This window comes from Lissotriton helveticus, chromosome 2_2 (genome assembly GCF_964261635.1).
Source record: "Lissotriton helveticus chromosome 2_2, aLisHel1.1, whole genome shotgun sequence".
NCBI lineage: Eukaryota > Metazoa > Chordata > Amphibia > Caudata > Salamandridae > Lissotriton > Lissotriton helveticus.
Window position 1 is genome coordinate 345,079,749 of NC_136060.1, and position 17,145 is coordinate 345,096,893.

Consider the following 17,145-nt stretch of genomic DNA (forward strand, 5'->3'; position numbering starts at 1 on the left):
GTAAAGGTAAAAGATTCATGCGGCATAGAGTAAGCCATCGTCAAATACCATGTTCTAAGTTCCAACATGAATATTTCTGAGAAATTCTCTGTGTATTCGACATAGCTTTTATCTTTAGCCTTTCTTTTGAACTACTAAATGTAACATCTCTATTGTAGCTAATCATACAACTTGTGGTTTTTAAAAAGCATTCATTTAAATTCTAGAAACGGGAGGGAAATCACTGACTCTTCCAGTTCAAACCAGATGAAACATAGATATTCATGTTTTCAAGATTTTATTAACGTTGTGATGTTTCCAATAAGTGACAATCCAAAAAAATTATTCCATTACTTATGACAGTGTGACTTAACCGCATAGTAAAAGTATATGCGATGCATTTCGAGAACACTCTTCTTCAGGCGTAACTGTAACATAAGAATTAAAAAAGAAGAATTCCATTATAACCATCACAATACAATCATGCATTGCACCTAATAATTAACACCCGATGTGACTTCACTATACACATACTGTTACTAAATCCCTAACTCCTCCACCCCCCAGGAAAAAATAATAAGTACCTTCTGTTGCTTCACGCTCCAGCTTATTACACACCATCACTTTTCGCACATTTCATCTCCTTCCATCATCTAGCCACACACTGTTACCCACCACCTTAGTGACTTGTTTGGGTTTGGACCATTTAGATAATCCCACTCTCTGACTTCCCACCAGATATGTCCTTACCCAATCAACTGCCGTGAACTTGCGTTCACAGCTCTTTACCTTGTCGTTATATCTGCATATATACTTTTCTTGATAATCTTGCACCCTGCGTACCAATTCATACCATCCTACACATCTATGCCGGTGTCTCCTTGGTAAACGGCCCTTAAGAAGACTAAACAGAGTTTCCTTTGTAGCCGTGTGGAACTCCAGAACATCTCCTTCACAGCACTTTTACAATCCACACCAGGCGTATCGGCCAATTGCACAAACTTTATTAACACATGGTTAAATCACGCCACCAGGCCATTTTCCTGGGATTATAGACTGCAGTGGTAAAGTCTGCCACCCCTGACCTTTCCATGTTTTTCTAAAACTCACCAGCAACAAACTGTGGCCCATTGTCCGTTATGATACACTCAGGATATCCCTCCCTGAGAAACACATCCTCACAGAACTCTATCACATTGGAGTATTTTGTCTCCCTCAAAAACACACCTCAGGCCACTTGGCAAAATAATCCACCAGAACCATGGCATATTTATTGTCTAAGCACCCAGCATTGAAGTGCCCACAGATGTCCACTGCCAGGGTTTGTCCGGCATAATTGTAGGTGATATAGTAGATTCCTGTGACTTGTCACTTCACATGCATGCCACACAAATACGTACACATCTCTCTATCTCTTTGCCCATACCTGGCCACCAGAAATCACACACAGCTCTCCTCTTCATTTCAGACAGGCCATTGTGTCCCTCATGTAACAACTCTAACAATCTGACATGTATGCCTGCAGATACCACTAACTTATCCACCCTCATGATGATAACATCCACAACCGATAATTCTGTCCACACCATCCTATAATCTGGGAGTTCCCATTTTATCAATGTATCTTGTCCAGTGTTTCCTCTCGGCCGCGCGCGCACCTCCCCTGACGTCAGCGCGCACCACCTAGCGTGGAGCGCGCACACAGGACGTCCATAGAGAGTCGTGCCGCCCACCGCTTTTAAAAAGCGAGCGGCGCGATCATGAGGCACTTTTCCGTGTGGTGGCGGAGCGGGCGTGAGGAGTTCAGGTAAGGAGGTGGGGGCGGGCTGGTGGCGATTGTGGCGCTTGCGGCGCTTACTGCTGTGTGGGAGCGTGGCAGACTGTGGCCTTTTGTTTAAGTATTGCTGATAATCAGAGTCCCTTCACAGGCTCCGATTAACAGCAATACTTAAACAAAATGCCACAGTCTGCCTCGCACTTTACTAACAAAAACGTAGACACTTTCCAAACACAGCGTGTGCTAAAGTGGTGAAGGGGCTCTGATTATCAGCAATACTTATACGAGAGGCTACAGCAGCTGGGGAACGAGCGGAACAGACGGCAAGATGGCATAAAGGCACAACAACGAGTGGGACAAAGGGCATAAAGGCACAAAAACGAGTGGGATAAAGGGCATAAAGGCACAAAAACGAGTGGGACCAAGGGCATAAAGGCACAACAACGAGTGGGACAAAGGGCATAAAGGCACAACAACGAGTGGGACAAAGGGCATAAAGGCACAATAACGAGTGGGACAGAGGGCATAAAGGCACAACAACGAGTGTGACAGAGGGCATAAAGGCACAACAACGGGTGGGACAGAGAGCATAAAGGCACAACAACGAGTGGGACAGAGGGCAGAAGGGCACAAAAACGAGTGGGGCAGAGGGGCACCAAAAACGAGTGGGGCAGAAGGGCACCAAAAACGAGTGGGGCAGAGGGCAGAAGGGCACCAAAAACGATGGGACAGAGGGCAGAAGGGCACCAAAAACGAGTGGGGCAGAGGGCACCAAAAACGATGGGACAGAGGGCAAGCGGGCATAAAGGCACAACAACGACAGGGACAGATTGCATTAAAGGCACAGCAACAAGTGGGACAGAGGGCACCAAAAACGAGTGGGGCAGAAGGGCACCAAAAACGATGGGACAGAGGGCAGAAGGGCACCAAAAACGAGTGGGGCAGAAGGGCACCAAAAACGAATGGGGCAGAGGGCAGAAGGGCACCAAAAACGAATGGGGCAGAGGGCAGAAGGGCACCAAAAACGAGTGGGACAGAGGGCAGAAAGGCACAAAAAATGAATGGGACAGAGGACAGGAGGGCACCAAAAACGAGTGGGACAGAGGGCAGAAGGGCACAAAAACGAGTGGGGCAGAAGGGCACCAAAAGCGAGTGTGACAGAGGGCAGAAAGGCACAAAAAACGAGTGGGACAGAGGGCAGGAGGGTATCAAAAACGAGTGGAACAGAGGGGCATTAGGGCACAAAAAACGAGTGGGACAGAGGGCAGAAGGGCACCAAAAACGAGTGGGACAGAGTGCAGAAAGGCACCAAAAAACGAGTGGGACAGAGGGCAGAAGGGCACCAAAAACGAGTGGGACAGAAGGCACCAAAAACGAGTGGCATTTGGCGCCGCAGACACGCGAGGTTCAGTTCCTTGCGCACATAGCCATGGTTGCAGCGCACAGAGACCCTCCACTGCCGCACACAGAGGAAAAAAATTAGAGGGAACATTGATCTTGTCCTGTTTTGTTGGACAACCCCTTTATTATCTGTTACATCACATCCTCCTCCGAAACTGCCCGTTTCCACTCATCCTCGCTCACAGCCCCTTTACACGATTCATCAACAGTTGCCATTAAGCACGCCTCCTTTTCATCACTTTCATCTTGATATGGTAATGGCAAACTAGATAAACAATCAGCATTAATGTTTTAATGTCCTGGCACACACCTTAGTTGGAAGTCATATTCTTGCAACCGGTATATCCATTTTGCAATTCTAGGAGTTGCTTTTCCAGCACCCTTTGTGGTGAAGATGTCAATTAAAGGTCTGTGATCAGTTCTTAGCTCGTTTGTTCCTCATACATATGTTTTGGAATAAATGACACCCCTCCAGCAAGCTAATGCCTCTTTCTCAATAACAGAGTAAGTTGCTTCTGTCCCTTTGAGTGTCCGTGAAGCAAAAGCTACTACCCGCTCCAGTCCATCTTTCCTGTGCATAAGTGCAGCGCCTAACCCATATGCTTCCACTACCACTCTGGACTTGTCATGAGGATCATATGGTTTGAAGGCTAATGCCTTCGTTATATCTGCTTTTATACCTTCAAAAGCCAGCTGACATTCATTGGTCCACAGAAACGGTGTTCCCTTTTTCATTAAAAGTCTCATATTGCGTACCTTGTTTGCAAAAAGCTGAACAAATGTTGAGTAATATTCAGCTAGCCCTAGGAAGGAACGTCATTATTCCGTGTCTGATGGTGATGGAGCACCCTCAATGGTCTAAAGTAGATTCTTCTTGGGCTTGACACCATCCCCAGATAATGTGTGCCTGAGGTAATCAATCTGCATCACCCCAAACTTGCACTTCTCAGCACACACAGTCAATCTTGAATCCTGCAATCTCTTTAGGACATCCTTCAAAACACTATCATGATTGTCCATATTCTCGCCCCAAACTAAAACGTCATCTTGAAATACTCATATTTGCAATTCCTTTTAGAATACTCTTCATGAGTCTTTGAAAAACCACAGAAGCGGATGCCGATACAAATGGCATACGCAAAAATGTGAACGCTCCTTCAGGGGGTATGAATGAAGATAAATGTCTGGACTCAGAATGTAACTTCACTAGGTGATATGCATTGGATAGATAGATAGAATGCTAGCTACCATCTCATTAATAAGTGGTAAAGTATGGCGATCTACCCAGATGTTCCTGTTCAAGTCCCCACACATGCGCAATTTGCCATCGGATTTGCGTGCCAAAACAATGGGACTAAGCTACTCCGACATCTCTATTAGTTCAATAACTTTGGCCTTACATAATCTGTCCAATTCCTGCCTGAGTTGTGCATGCAAAGCAACTGGCAAATTCCTGACTTTGTGTACAACTGGAATGCATCCTACTTTCAACACAATGCAGTGCTCAAATTTGTTTAGACAACCAAGTTTGCTATTAAACAATTCCGGATACTTCATATGCAACTTTGATCTTTCAGCGTCTTGAGTTAGCAAAACTTGATCAGGATGGTTAGGTTCAAGTACAATGCCCAAACTTCTCTGCTCTCTATCCTAAAAGAGCTCTGCCATTTTCTACTGCGTACACCTTTCCATATGCGCTCCTGCTTCTGTAAGATGCGACACATGAACTGACCCAACAATGGTAATTTTACACTACAGTACCCTTCGGGTTCTATATCAGGTGGTGATATATTGCTCATGTCTATACTCTCCCACATTTTTCTGTCAATTATAGTGTATGGGGAACATGAGTCTGCCCACATTGATACCTTGACTTTGTTCATCGTCAAAGACCACTTGGGCGGGTGATACCCTTATGATATTTCATTCACCGCATTCTCCCAAATCCCTAATACTTCAACACCATTGTCTTGTTCTTTCCCTTAATATTCTCCATTTTCCTTCACAAGATTCACAGATCTTCTCCAAGCTTCACTATTCCCAGACCTACACATTCTAGAAAAATGACCCCTTTTTTTACATTTTAAAAAACGTGACTTCTGAAGCAGGGCATCTTTCAGCTTCAGCAGTATGTCTGAAACTTCCACACCAGAAACATGTGCGTCTGGTTTTGCTAGTTGGTGCTTTTTCAACAAAAGATTTAGCTTGACTCTGAATTTTTGGATCCTCTACCACTTTTTTAGTTTTATGAATAACAATGATATTATTAGAATCACTTTTGTCCCTTCCCTGTTCACCATGGAGTTCCTTGACATAACTAGATGTATTTTCCACTCTTCTTGCTTTGTCAATGGTCTTTTGTAATGATGGATCCTTTAATTCTAATAACCTTTCTTGGACTTTGCAGTTATTAGTCTTATTGATGAATTGATCCCCAATACTTTCTTCGTGCAAAACCCTGAACTTGCATGCGTCAGCTAACACTCTTAACACAGCCACATATTGTACAGCTTCATCCACTAACTGTGCTCTGGAAAAGACCCTAAGCCTCTCTACAACTGTGTTTGTTTTCTTTCCATAGTTATTCTAACATTGGCATTGCAGACTCCGCGTGGGACTGGATGAAATCCTTTTTGGAAGAGCGTACCCAGCAGATTTGGATGCCTCCTCTTTCATCGACTGCCAAGAAAATGTCCACCGGAGCCCCTCAGGGTTCTATTTTGAGCCCTTTGCTCTATAATATTTATTTGACTCCTCTGATTTTTCTGTCTGAGGAACTGGGTGCAAAGTAATCGCATATGCTGATGACACCCAGCTCCTATTTACCTGGAAGGACTCCGACCTGTCCACAAATATTGCCCAGAACTGTCTCTCGTCTGTGATTAAGTGGTTGGCCCATGCCCAACTGAAATGCAACGAGGAAAAGTCCGAGGTCCTTCTATATGGTCAGTTTCCACCTGCCTTCAGAGAAACTTTATGGCCTCCAGACTTCCCTCGACCTAATTCAGAGGGTGCTCCAGCAAAGAACTTGGGGGTCTGGTTTGGTGAAGACCTGCGGTTTTCGGTGCAAATTAAGAAACTCACTGGGGTTTGCTTTGGCACCCTTAAGTCACTAGGAAGGTTCTTCACCTTGCTTCCGAGGCCAGCCAAGGAAATGATCGTTTGTGCTCTCATTCTCTCCCGCATAGATTATGCCAATGCTCTGTATATGGGTATTCCTGGATATTTGCAAAAACAATTACTGACCCTACATGATTCCGCGGCTAGACTTCAACATCTCTGGAAGATCTAGCGTAAAACAGCATTTACGCGATCTGCATTGACTTCCTTTGGCTCCGAGAGTGCAATTTAAAGCTCTTACCCTGGCGCATAGAGCCCTGCACGATCTTGGACCAATGTACATCAGGAAACGTTTTGCTTTCTATGTCCCTAATAGATCGTTGCGCTCAGCCACCCAACGATGGATGGAGATCCCCCAGAACGTGGTTGGGGGCCCAGTCTCTTTCTGTCAAAGCAGCTATGGCATGGAACTCCCTGACCCTGGAATTACAGAACACTCAGGACCTCAGACTTTTTAAAAAGCTACTTAAAACCTTCCTCTTCAAGCAGCCATTTTAAATTTTTCGCTCCACCAGGTCACTGTTATTTTGTGCGCTAGGACACTCTTGAGTATTTGTGCGCAGTATAAATCCATTATAACATAACATAACATCCTCCAATGCCTTTAAGGCCTCTACATATTCCTCAACAACTGATTCTTATGAACCCAACCCATCTTCCTCACCTTCACCTTCTTGGTTAGTTGAAGTGGCACATATGGGTTTTGGTAGAGTTTTCAACACTTTTCTACCATCTACGTCTAAATTGTGTTTTAACAATGCAAGTTGCCAAAAAGGTTTCCCCTCCTATGGCTTCCAGATATGTCTCAAATGATTTGCGCCAATCTTCCCTTACCATGGATGGAATTACTGGATTTTGTAAAAATTTGGGCGGAGCTAGTACTGATGTAGTATCCATACTTGTGCACAATGTCAAAAAATAATGGTAACTGCATTGGTAAATTCCCAAATTAACTAAGCAAATAGATATTACACGTGGTGACTATGTAGTAGGTGCCACCTGTCTAGCATGAATATTCAAATCAATGCAATAAGTTAAACAAACAAATACAGTTTATGCATGACAACTGAAATAAATGAAGTGGATGACGTAGTCACACTCTCAATGTACATCACTTGGCAACACAATAAATCAAAATAATTAAAGTCGTCACCGCAGTCTCCGTGCACACCATTGACACAGTCACCAATAATCTAGCTATGTGGCACTGATCACTTCTCCATGTCACGAAGTCCCTAATTGATGCAGTACAGAATCCGTGCTGCAGACCCAGCCGATCCACAAAGATGCACTGCGTTGCACTCTCCGCTCAGACGCATCTCCAGGCAACCGACTGCAGCATATGTCGCAGTCCGCGTCTCCTAGCAACTGACGCTTGACCTACGTCGCTGTGCTCTCAATCCCATATGCCACTACACACTGGAATGGCAACACGCTGGATGCCTGGTAATTCACAAGATCCCACTGAGCCGAACACAAGGTCCTGTACTCAAGGTTCCGCCGGCTCAGTTCCATGAGCTAGCCACTAGCTCATCAACAACAAGGTAAGCGCGAGCGTTTGAACACGCACAGACCTCGCGCATAGGCCTCGCCACTCTTCAAATCATAACAAGTAGACACAGACTTGGGATGTACTCCTACCTCCCTGGACCAACACCGGTCCAGTCAAATGATGTCTCAGGAAGTCCTGTCTGTATTCCACATGAATGCGCAGTTTGTAGGTTGCTCCCCCACGTAAACGGTAACAACACGTCCCAGGGTTTGTTAGACTCCTTCAAGAACACTAAAATAAGGTTCTCATCCTTTCCACTTGGTTGGGGTGCACATAAGGTTTCCCATCCTCGTCGCCACTCTTAAAGTGCACAGGAGACAAGTTGTATAGATCAACAAGTTTATTTGTAAGGCACAACAACCCCAGAGGTCCTACTTACCCAGCAACTGCCTGTTCTCTGTCCCCTGGATTCCACACTCCAGAATCTAGTGGCGATGGCAACCAGATGCGGAGGTTGCTAAGATACAACACCTTCGAACCCCCAAAACTAACCCTAGAATTTAAGACAATGAAATGCAAAGATAAAAATGAAAATAATAAAGTCAGCATCATCCTCTTATCCCATTTAACTCCAATGCCCGAGACTAAAATATACCTGAGAAAGAATCCACATTAACACTGCATCTAAAAATAAAACGTGTATAAAACATGCACCGTAGTGCAATGACCAACAGTGGAGAAGTGTAGCTCAATGGTTAGAACGGCAGACCCTGATGCAGAGGTCTAGCCCGGGACCAGGGTTCAATTCCCCGCCTCGGCGGGTCTTGGGCTCAAAAATTCCACGGACCTGATAATTATCGCCTCGGTGCCTATTCCAATCATGGAGTCCCACCCTGCAACTCTGGGCAATAGCTTGCTTAATCTCCACAACGGCCCCCACAACGCTAAGGATGCCTGGCCTCCACCTTGGGGGTGCCCAGGAGTGGACACCTCACAGGGAAAGCCAGGATGGGTTCCACAGCGGTATTCGTACAAGCGCCTTGAGACCCTTGCGGGTGAGTAGTGCGCTATACAAGTATCAATTTACATTTTACATTTACCAACAAACAAAAAGTGAAAAAATGCTCCAACTAACGAAAAACTTCAAGCATACATGCAAATTTAGAATTGAAGGAAATGTTCCAATTCTAAAGAAAAGCTCTGTTAACAGCAGGGGTAACAAAGTATCCTACGGTGTTTTCAAAAGAAACTCCATAAAATGTAAAAGCATCCACAAATGTGTGAGCCCACCCCTCGTCTTTCTAATACACACATACCGCCTGGGCTTTTGAAACCCAAACAATCAACACCACGAGCCCCACAGGCATAGTGAAAATATATAAAATGCTATTGCCCCCCAGAAGTCCTACCAGGTCAATCGCAATCAATCCTGAAGATTTTATAAACCAGCAATTATGGTCAATGCTCTCCCATATGCTTGTATATTATAATCTTCTAGAAACATGAGTATTCTCTTCAACACAGTAAGGTTTCTAACTTAATCTTTGGAGTCCTGTGTGTTGTGGATAAGTGTTTAACAGCATGAGAGTAGGTTTCATCCTCCCTCTAAGTAGAGCTGAGCGACATGGTCTACTCTTTTTTCTGTTTCTTTAGGTTCAGGCTGTCTATTTTCTTGTGGGGTTTGGGGGCGGGGAGGGTGGAAAAGGGTGCATTTTCCAGAAAAACGTTTAGATTGATAGATATTTTGACACAATAGGTTCGTCATATGTGACACTTCTGCCATAACAATGCACTGACCTGTGTTCTCTGCCCAATGTTAAGTTAGTGTGTGTCTCTTCAAGAATACTGTGGGCATTCCCATGCGTCAAACTGTAGATATTAAATCTTTCCAAGCAAATCTTTTTTCATACCCGCTTCGAATTACTATTCAATCTTTGGTGTCCAGAGGACACTCTCATGCTGTATGTTATAATTCTCCACAATCAAAGTATTGTGGTCCATTACTACAGGTCTTCTCCCAGTAAATAATCCAAAACAGGTTTTGTCCGATGGGTACAATTAGGGACCTCCTGGTTGCTTCTCTGAGGTATCTCGGATACAAAGCCTTTTTCAGTAATGCCAGAGAGCCAGCAGGGTTAGCCGGGGGTGGCATTCCCGAGCTACCCCAAAGCAAGAGGCAATGTGGGGTGCAAGGTCTGGACCGAGCACCCCCAACTACATTTTCTTTAAAAAAAGGAAAGTTGTGTGGCATCTCATCATATATTTATGCTCCCCACGAGGGAGCACCCCATAAGGCCCTGCAGGTGAGTTTTGGCAAGGAGTCTACTGCATGTCATGACCCCAGGATGGCAGGGCCACCCCCAACTGCAAAAAGGATAGTGTGTGGGACATGGCCCTATGTTTCTAGTGTTAGATGATGAAGTCACCTAAGCCCCCCACCCGCCCTTCGTCTTTCTCAGCTGAAGTTCAACATTTCCAAGCAGGAACTTTTGTTCAACATCCTGGAAGCATAGCGATCTTTATTGGATTATTCTGTGGCTGTAGATTTTGGTGCTTAAGCGGAATAGTGACGGGTATAGACACATGTATATGGTTTTACAATGCTTTATGCCAAATGTGTTGCTGACTAATGATTTTTCCTGAGTGTCTGAAAAGCTTTATTGCATGAATTATAATAACTGCAGATGGATTATGGATACAGAAGTCAGTGATCGACTGATGCATTATAATATGTGGTGCTCGGTCTGTAAATGTGATACCATTAATAAAGCTGATAGGCTTCCTTGATTTAGAGTGACACCATCCTAGATGGTTCTGTGCTATATTCTATGGTAGGGGGTACTGTGATTTTTTTGGATCATGGCCGGTTAGGGGGTCAAATATAATGTTTTAAAGGTATTTCCACCAACCTTATGTATATTTCTAAATTATTGTGTAGTATTATGAAGTGTATTTGTAATAAATGTAGTTTTGCTTTTCTAAAGAAAACACACAGACTGCACAATCATTTAGTGGGTTTTTCTTACTGTGTGCCAGTAAATGGTGATTACTAGACGACATCACCTCCACTGAGTAAACTTTGGACTGATCTGCTTTGCTTCCCAGAGACAGTCAAGAGCTACACTGGGGTGCTTGGTTCCCAGTGAGGGGGTTACTGTAAACCTATTACTTGTGCAAGGCTAAAAAATAATGGCCCATTTATTCACAATTGTGATAACTGGTCCCGTTTTAAATCTCTTTATTCTAACAATCTAGGCAAGGGCAGGCAGTAGATTCATGTTCAGGAGTTTTGGGGATGGCTAGAATTGTGAGAATTCGTACTTATCAGGCTTCATTCCGAGGTATATCATGGGGGTAAGCATACTCTGTCACAATGCGACTTAGTATGCTCACTGCCAAGATAATGGTCCAACCAGCCGATTTAGATGCAGGTGGACAATAGGTTTAATCTTGGCAGAGACTATATTGTCTCTGCCGTGATTAAACCTCTCCGATGGCCCTGTGGTGAAAGGGCCATCGAAGGAAGACCTGTAATTCCACTGACCTCATTTAAATGGGCAGAATTAGAGGTCGGTTTTCACTGTCCGTCACTGCCAGGAAAAATAGGGCAGAGAAAACTGCTATGTGCTCACCTCACCATTGGGGAGGACTCCCATGGTGCGGGAGCATTGTCTATTTTATTTTGAAAAAGAAAATCCAGTTTTGGGATTTTCTTTTTTAAAAGAAAAAATAAGTGTTTGGTGCTGGGCTCCATCATGGTGATGTAGCCCTGCTCCAAAAAGTGAAACTGGAACTGCCATGACTGCGGTTCCTGTCAATGCTTTATAAATGACCGCCTGCTTGGCGGTCATTTTTAAATCTGGCGGAAAGTGCAGGGATGACACCCACGTTGAAGGCATGGAAGAAAGACTTAGATTGGTGCCAAGAGGCGGAGCAAGTGAATTATCAGAGTTGGGGATGCCAACGTAAAGGAGAAAAGATATGGGGGGGGTGTGGGCAAAGTACAGAGGCCAATGGACACTGCTGTAAGGTATGTTACAGAAACTGCCAGGATGACCAGATGTTTACATACCCCTCGAGTGTATAGCTGATACCAGCTAGTAATTGATCTAGATATGTTATACCTTGGGTTACCGGTGGCAAATGTTTATCCTGTACAATCTCCATGCATATGATGATTATCTGAAGCCTGTTGTCATGTTCAATAAAAAGAATTAAAAACATTTTTTTTTTTTATCTGGCGAAAATCCTCCACCAGGGCAAAGACGTAATTTACTCCGTTTCCCTGGTAGAACAACGTGCCGTCTGCCAGAAAATAAATCAGGCCCAAAGTGATTAAGCCATGTACCTCACTTGGTGCTATGCAGGAGGCTCCTTTTGGTGCATGCAAGCAGAATATCTTCTAGCATAATGCCATGAAGTGCCTTTGCCTATTGCACTAGTGTCCGCGTCCACTGCGGCAGATGGGAATAAGCTTTATCAAAGGTCTTTGAGAAAGTTGTCCACAAAACAGAGTCTATGCCAGAAAGAGCAGTGTGGCACAAATAAGGCAGCCAACATAATACAAATCCCTTATGTTCCTGTTATTCTCTCTTTCTGAAAGAGTCACAATTATAAAATATCGAATATACTTATCTCCCACTAATAGGCACATGCATCCCAGAAAAAATGTACTTATAAATTACTACAATTCTTGATTATGCTCTAAATTTAGGGTAGCATAGTTTCCCCTTTATTTCATAGCATACAAATAGCAGCAAAGAAAACAGTACTTACAAAAAAATTCTAGCTGAACATGGCGTTGAGTAGTGACAGATCATTTCTTGAATGTTCTATGTACTGCATGCTTCAAATAAGCTGACTTGTGTTGTGTAAATTCTCAGCATGGACTCTCACAGAACCCACGTAATTGTTTCACGCTCACTACTACTGCTAGTATCTCTCAACGTTTAAAAAATAATATTTAGCTAATATGTCACAGTGCTGGCTCTAGTAAACATAAATATTATTATATACGACTGGTAGGACAAGTATGCATAGAATTAATTTAAAGTAATGGAATTCGATTTTAATAAAAAGCGTTATATTCATGTTTACATTTTTTAAAGTTTATTAAAATGTGTTAAAATGTTTTCTTTTTCGATAAATATGTTATCATTAAATGAAATGTATTTAGATCTTTAAGTATTTAAAATATACTAATTTGACATTTACGCCTGGAGTTCTAACGCTGTTATTTTCTATGGGAGTCTTTTGTAGTATCGATAACTGCCCACCAGTGGGTGCTGGTCTTACTACAGCTCATTTTAGTTGAAGTAACTTTATACTAGTAAATTTTGTTCTACCCATTTTCATGGGATAAATGCATTTAAGTCTACCATTTTGAAGAACTTTACACTCTTAAATAGTGAATAGCCAAAAATAACACGCATAAAGTGTAAGCGTAAACCATATATGCCAATATACCTGATTCAGGTCGGAGACTCCCGAATTTTGCAGCCAAAAAATAGCTTTATTTTGGCTGTGTGGAGTTCCACGAGAAAATGCCTCTGCTTTAATAGAAGTCAAAGAGGGAAATACATTCTCCCTCCCCATTATTATTTTTAAATCTAAGACTGCCCTCTTCTAAAGCGCTGGCATGTGTGTATGTAAAGACGTGTGGATTTACTCTTGTGACTAGACATTAGTATATCCACTGAAGGATGTGGCTGGGTTGCTGACAACTATCACAGCAGGTGTTCCAATAGGTCAGGCAAGAACGGTGTCGCACCAGGCACAAAGTGCTACAGGCTCTCTCCCGCTGCCTCCGCTGCAGCGGCCAATCACCGCCCGGCTCCGGACGTGTAAGGTGAGTCCTGCTGTCAGACACCTGCCGCTGTTGCCGCTCGATGCTCTCGGCTGCTCGATTACTCTGCCACCTCCCCGGGGACTCTCAAAATGGCTGCAGGTGACTGGGCGCAGGTAGGAGACGGTTTGAAAACCGGCGTGGGGTGGAACTGTAGTGCCGCCTGTGTAGCACACTGGGAAGGACGGCCAGAGGGGCGCGAAGAGCTTGCAGCGAGCCCCGTGACGACAGGAGCGGCTCTGCACGAAGCCGGTCACATGTTCCCTGGAGCCACTAAGTAGAGCAGGGAGCAAGTCGCTGGTGGGTGGGTTGTTGCCTTTAACTTCCGGGGGCGGGGGATGCGGTGCTGCCAAGCAGTAAATAAGACTGCGTGTAGCGCTATTTCTCATTGCTAATATGGCTGGTCCGAGCTCAATGGATCCTCCTGTTTTTTATTGTGTATTACGATCTTCCGTATTTTTGTGGCACAAACTGTCTGCGCAGTTTTCTGTGCTCGTCTTGCTCTGTTTAGTCACTTGTGTGACTGCCTGCCCCCGCTTTAAGTACAATGCTTCATGGCCCTCCGCTTATTTATTAAAGCGTGTCGCCCATTTTTGGACTCGAGTGCCTGTTCTTTGTTTCCGGGAACAAACGCAAGCTTCGTGCACCCTTCTTTGAGCTCTGCTACTGCTGCGTTTGCGCAGGGTTACGGCCAGATTTGATATTTAAAAAAAGTTTTTACGTTTACTGTAGTTTCTGGTTCGAGGTTGCTCCGACACGCCCCCCTCCTCTATTTGTAGTCACGATGCCCCGCACTCTTATCGCTGGTTTGTGTCCTGCATTTGAAAAAAATGTATTCCCTATCGCTCTGGGCACTTGGGGCTATCCAATACTTGTAGAAAGAAGGGAACAGTGGTGGGGTGCCCAAATAAATATTTTACAAAACGCGTGGCCTATGTAATAAAGAGCTTACCTTGAAACTTGTAAACTTAAAAATTGTGCTTCACGCAGCTAGACAACTGACCAGTGTTTGGATCCCTCTCTATGTTTGAGCTTTTTGTTATTTCATCCAGACATGTCTCACATGTACCTGGAAAAAGCCAAAACTATTAGCTCTGCCAATGCTTTTACAAGATACATGAACTGTAAAGATTTTGTTGTGAATAATCAGAATTCAAAATGTTTAAATTCTGAAAATGAGACAATAAATTAAACATTAACAAAGTCTGTGGCTGGGTTAGCAGTTTTTGGAGTGTCTGACAATCCTGTTGTCCACTTCATCAGCAGCCAAACAGAATATTGATTTCCTCACAGAATCCTGGGTACACCATCATTAGACATGATAGACCTAAAAGATCTGGTGGTGGTCTAGCCATAATTCACAAAATAGGAATACAACTTTACACATTAAGTAAAGGCTCACCTCCTATCAAATTCCACACCATCTACCAACTTCCTGGTGATTGCGCCCTCTTCGCAGAAGAGTTATCTGACCTAATTACTCGGTTCTCCTTACAAAGGATGTGTTCTTGGGCGATTTCAACATTAATTGGAACAACTCAGAAGACCCCTCAGTCCGGCTACTAACGAACTTTCTTGAAATTAACAAACTTAATCAACTCTGCAATGAACCAACACACATCAAAGTCTCCACTCTAGATGCTATTATCACTAAAATGACCTGGTCTCCCTCAGCTCCATCTCACCTATTGACTGGTCAGACCACTATCTAATTCTTTTCAGTATCAATACCCCAGTCAGACCCCTCCTAAATGTTACAAAGAAACCTAATCAAGTTGACCAGAAATATCAAACAAGTCCCAGTTCTTGAACTTGAATCCATGATTCGTGAACTACAGCGTCACCTCCTCGCGTACACTACTGGTGATCTCACTACAACACATCGATTTAGGATGTTCTCGATCAAGTGGCACCTCCTAAACTAAATCAACTGAGATCAATCAAATCAAAATTGTGGTTTAATTCAGATAACAGCGAAAGAAGACAACTCAGACAAGCAGAAAGGACATGGAGACAAAACCCCTCGACAAAGCATTTAGCACTACTTAGAACTACATGCTTATCATACAAGAAACGCATCTTTAGAGGAAAAAGCCTCCTTCCGCAACCAATTGGACCGTGCAAAGAATAGTCCCAGGGAGCTCTTTAAGACTGTCAAACGACAAACCACGGCTTCACCCCTCATGATATAATTGCCATTAATGAACGATGTGAAGAAATTGCTAGCTTTTTCTCTGACAAAGTTGCCAAAATTAAGTAATCATTCTTTCAACTCTCCAGTCTTCCCTCCGTCCTTACCACCTTCACCGATTTCCCCCCCCCTCCCCCCCCCCGAGCTTCACTTCCAGATCCCATTATTGACCAAATAACCCCTAAAGGAACTAATGGCTACCTTAGTCACTCCAAACTGAAAAACAACGCCAACTGGTCTGACTTCAAAGACTTGACTGAAACAGAAGTCTTCAATATAATGACAAAATTAAAGCCATTGGCCCACACTGAGGATCCCCTCCCATCCACAATGTCAAAAAATCTCAACCACATATTTGTCCCGTTCTGGACTATAATCTTCAATACATCTCTCACCTCTGGCTGTGTACCAGACTCTCTCCAACTAGGACAAATCACACCCATTCCCAAAAACCCCATGGCTGACCCTAATCTCAACAACCTCAGACCTATCTTCAACCTCCCGTTCCTAGCAAACTTTGGAAAAATGTGTCATACATCCACTTAATCATCATATACGAAAATTCACCTTCCTGGACATCTTCAATCCGGGTTCAGGAAAGGCTGTAGTACTGAAACTGCCATGCTCAATATCTCAAATGACATCCACAGATCCTTAGACGAGGGAGACACTTGACCTATCTACAGCTTTTGACGCTGTTAATCACCCAGCCCTACTTCAATCACTGAAGTTTCGCTTTGGTATCAATGGCACCATCTTAAAATGGTTCACATTTAGATACACCGATCGCAACAAATCAAAATCAACTCAAGTCTATCAAAATCTTGGTTTAACTCTAACCACTTAAAGCTAAACCCCAACAAAATAGAAATAATTCTATTCTCCTCAGAAAGCAACCACCTACCAGTCCACAATAGGCTCAGTGAGCTGAATGCTTTAAATCGTTCTCTCATTCTATCCAAGACCGCAAAGTCCCTTGGCTTCTTCCTGGACAACATGTCAATGAAAGAGCACATAAAAAATTCAGCCAAAGGAGCGCCTTATGCACTAAAACACCTCAAGAAAATTGAACCATTTATTCCCTCCAATGATTTCAAGACTGTGGTCCTCTCTAAACTGGACTATTGACATGCCATTCTCACCGGGACACCGGAAACTCACCTCGCCCCTTAGATCTGTTCTGAACATGGCAGCCTGGCTCATTACAGATGTTAAATGGTTTGTACACATCACTCCTGTCCTCAAGAGCCTCAACCATCTTCCCATCGAAGGAAGATGTACTAACAAGACTGCCTGCATCACCCACAAAGCCCTACACTCTCATACCCCTAACTACTTAG

General features: G+C 43.7%; 1 protein-coding gene across 5 annotated transcripts in view; it reads left to right on the top strand.

The window, feature by feature from the left end:
• Window positions 1–13,640: 13,640 nt before the first annotated feature.
• TBC1D14 (TBC1 domain family member 14) overlaps window positions 13,641–17,145 on the top strand; it is an 830,696-nt gene continuing 827,191 nt past the window's right edge. For 2 of the 5 annotated variants that reach the window (XM_078678510.1, XM_078678509.1), the window contains exon 1: window positions 13,649–13,730. The gene's annotated coding sequence lies outside the window, so the exon portion shown is untranslated. Of the gene's footprint in view, window positions 13,731–13,783; window positions 13,915–17,145 lie in introns of those variants that run through there. The other 3 variants (XM_078678508.1, XM_078678511.1, XM_078678512.1) reach the window with 3 other exon arrangements.